The following is a 4191-nucleotide window of genomic DNA, read 5'->3' as shown; positions in this document are numbered from 1 at the left end:
TTCTGCTGTTTACACCTGGCAGTGGCATTGAATGACATTTAATAGAACTAAAGGTCCTGGGTGCAACAATCCTCCCATGAGGACCAGCCTCAACAGCTTTGTAGATTGCACTCATGTTTGCAACTCCATATACATTTTCTTTTCTTCATATTTCTTTCTTCATACTTTTTTCTTTCCGTCATTCAGACTTTCATTCATTCTCACTCACTCACTCACTTTAATTCATTTGTTCTCTCTCTCACTCACTCAATTACTCACTCAATCACTCATTCACTCTCACTCACTCACTCTCTATCTTACCCACTCACTCAGTCAGTCTCTCTCTCTCTTTCTTTTCTTCTTCTTCTTCAGACCCCATCATAGCACTAATGCTTATCCAATACCACCAGCAGATGGAGACACTCCATTGCAACATTGGTTGTGAGCAGCAGTTTCTAAAAACAAATGCCTCATGGCTGATTTCCCATCAATCAATGGATGGCAAATTTTGTTTTTATCATTCACTGACCACAGAACCAATGCATGGTCAAGCAACAGCAATGACGCACCCTTGTGAATAACCATGAGACCCTCACATCATTTAACAGGATTCAGCACCACCTGCAAGACAGCTACGTATCATGTCATGTCAAACCTGCACAGGTGTGCTAGATTAGTATTATTATAATTTTTTTATTTTTTTTGACATCAATCAGTGTGCAAACATGGTCAGTAAAACGCCAAATGGATAGACGTTCATAAACCAGTCAGTGCAACTCATTATTGTGGTCTCTAATTGTGGAACTCTTTTTTTTTTTTGTGAGGATACGATGAGCTTATCCAATTAAGGAGGCCATTCAGCAGTACTGGGTCTGGACAGCAGCGGCACCTTCTGCAGCCAGACTGACTGACATGACAAGGCAGGCAACAGCTGCAGCAGCACCCACAGAGGATTAAATAAGAATCTGTCTTTTTTAACACTGGAATGGGGTGGTGCACTGTACCCGAAGATACTGCCATATCGGGTCAATGCATTGGGCGACGGAAGCAAGTTTCCAAATCGGCTCCCATTCTCAAAAATCCATTTAATTTATGGTCCCCAGATAGGGGACATATCAGATATTAAACTGATAAGAACAGATTTTTGATTGAAAAAACCTTTATTACCAATCAATTGTCAATCACACAATAAATATATTCACCATAACAGAACTGACTTTTTTTTTATCTATCTATCCATCTATATATATATATACCGTATTTATCGGGGTATACCTCGCACCGGCCTATAACACGCACCCTCATTTTACCAAGGATATTTGGGTAAAAAAAGTTTTTTACCCAAATATCCATGGTAAAATGAGGGTGCATGTGTGCGCGTGTATACCCCGATAAACCCCCAGGAAAGGCAGGGGAGAGAGGCCGTCGCTGCCCGCTTCTCTCCCCCTGCCTTTCCTGGGGTCTAGAGCGCTGCTGCCGGCCCTTCTCACCCCCTGGCTATCGGCGCCGCTGCCCGTTCTGTCCTCCTGACTATCGGTGCCGGCGCCGATAGCCAGGGGGAGAGAAGCGGCGCCGACAGCCAGGGGGAGAGAAGGGGCAGCAGCACCCATTGCCGCCGGCGCCGCTGCCCCGTTGCCTCCCCCCATCCCCAGTGGCATAATTACCTGGGTCGGGTCCGCGCTGCTGCAGGCCTCCGGCGCTCGTCCCCTGCGTCGTTGCTATGCACGGTGCGGCGCATGACGTCAGTGCGCCGCGCCGTGCAGCGCATAGCAACGACGCCGGGGACGCACGCCGGAGGCCTGCAGCAGCGCGGACCCGACCCCGGCAACAGGTAATTATGCCACCGGGGATGGGGGGAGGCAACGGGGCAGCGGCGCCGGCAATGGGTGCCGCTGCCCCTTCTCTCCCCCTGGCTGTCGGCGCCGCTTCTCTCCCCCTGGCTATCGGCGCCGGCACCGATAGTCAGGGGGACAGAACGGGCAGCGGCGCCGATAGCCAGGGGGTGAGAAGGGCCGGCAGCAGGGCTCTAGACCCCAGGAAAGGCAGGGGGAGAGAAGCGGGCAGCGACGGCCTCTCTCCCCCTGCCTTTCCTGGGGGTGTATCGGCGTATAACACGCACATAGACTTTAGGCTAAAAATTTTTGCCTAAAAAGTGCGTGTTATACGCCGATAAATACGGTATATATATATAGATATATAAAAAAAATTATTTTATTGAAGAGCTGAGGTATGTGCTCTTAAAGAGTAGCTATCCTCAACTAAAATGTCCATATTCCCCCTCCCACTGTCTACATCTATCCCTGTTTTTTTTATCCTCTTAAAACATTAGAACAATACCTTTTTCCACTCTTCTTCGGTAGCTCAGAGTTGAGCAGTCTCACGATTGCAGGAAGTCGGCGGGCGGGCCGGCGTGATGTCATCTGAAGCCTCGCCGGCCACCACTTCCGCCCATCTTGCTGTATTCTGCGCTCAATGTCGGGAGCGCGCATACAGGCGCGCATACAGGCTGGGAGGGACGGCAGCCTCTGAGAGTCTGAGAATGGAGCTACTGTACTGTACCCTGAGGGAATTTATAATATCAAAATGGTGGGTAGTACAATTGATTATATGCCCAAAACAATAAAAATAAAATTTCACAAAGCTGCAATCCCCAATGAATGACTGCAATGAATAATAGTGAATAATAGTGATTTTATCCCAATCAAAAATGATGCATAATTTTTGAATGGGATAAAATCTCCATTATTGACACCATTTATAATGCACTGCTGGCTGCAGCCATTCATTGGGGATTGCAGCTTTGTGAATTTATTTATTTATTTATTTTTTCATATAAAGCTGCACTCCCAAATGAATGGCTGCAGCCAGCAGTGCATTATAAATGGTGTCAATAATAGTGATTTTATCCCATTCAAAAATGATGCATCATTTTTGTAATGGAATAAAATCTCTTTTTTTTCACCATCTATACCAGTGGTCCCCAAACTGTGGCCCTCCAGATGTTGCAAAACTACAATTCCCAGCATGCCTGGACAGCCAACGGCTGTCCAGGCATGCTGGGAATTGTAGTTTTGCAACATCTGGAGGGCCACAGTTTGGGGACCACTGACCTATACTGCATTGCTGCGGTTTTATCGTGTACATGTGCTCACTGATTGCATATTTTATTGCATTAGGAACACCGCAGCAATTCAGGATAGGTGGTGATTAAAAAAAAAGATTTTATTCCATTCAAAAATTGTGCATATTTATTGATGGAATGAATTCACAATTTATATCACCATCTAGACTGTATTGCACATAACACCATAACCTCCCCCCAATGGAATAAATGTGCTTTTTTTGCTCACCATCTATACTGGAGTGATCCGGTGTTACTCAATAAAACCGCAGCACTACAATATAGATAGTGATCCAAAGTACCAAATGAGTCCAAAATCAGAAATTTACCGTGCATACCATCCACACTCAATATATGATAATGAGCGTGCATAGCATGCAGGCTCAAAACATGATAATGAGAGTGCATAGCATGCATGCTCAATACCTGATATTGAGCATCCATAGCATGCACACTCAATACATAATAATAAACATGAATATTTTGAGCGTGCATAGCCTGCATGTTCAATACATGATATTGAGCATGCATAGCATGCACAGTAAGTATATGATATTGAGCATGCATAGCATACACACTCAATACATGATAATGAGCGTGCATAGCATGCAGGCTCAATACATTGTAATGAAAGTGTGTAGCATGTATGTGTAGCATACATTGAGCATCCATAGGATGCATACTCAATACATAATAATGAAAGTTAATATATGAGTGTGCATAGCCTGCATGCTCAATACATTATATTGAGCATGCATAGCATACACACTCAATACATGATAATGAACGTGAATATATGAGCGTGCATAGCATGCATGCTCAATACATGTTATTGAGCATGCATAGCATCCACAGTCAATACATGATATTGAGCATGCATAGCATGCACAATCAATATATGATATTGAGCGTGCATGGCATAAACACTCAATACATGATAATGAGCATGCATAGCATGCAGGCTCAATACATCGTAATGAAAGTGTGTAGCATGCATGCTCAATAAATGATATTTTGCATGCATAGCATGCACACTCAATACATAATTAACGTGAATATTTTAGCGTGCATAGCCTGCATGTTCAATACAT

The 4191-nt window shown here is 44.6% G+C and overlaps 1 non-coding gene across 1 annotated transcript; it reads right to left on the bottom strand.

Moving 5' to 3' along the window:
• Window positions 1-967: 967 nt before the first annotated feature.
• LOC130292229 (U2 spliceosomal RNA) lies at window positions 968-1154 on the bottom strand. The gene has a single exon (XR_008848136.1). It is a non-coding gene; the product is annotated as a U2 spliceosomal RNA (small nuclear RNA).
• Window positions 1155-4191: the final 3037 nt, after the last annotated feature.

Source organism: Hyla sarda, chromosome 9, assembly GCF_029499605.1.
Source record: "Hyla sarda isolate aHylSar1 chromosome 9, aHylSar1.hap1, whole genome shotgun sequence".
Classification (NCBI taxonomy): domain Eukaryota; kingdom Metazoa; phylum Chordata; class Amphibia; order Anura; family Hylidae; genus Hyla; species Hyla sarda.
The sequence above is the reverse complement of the archived record's forward strand: the minus strand, read 5'-3'. Positions and strand labels throughout refer to the sequence as shown.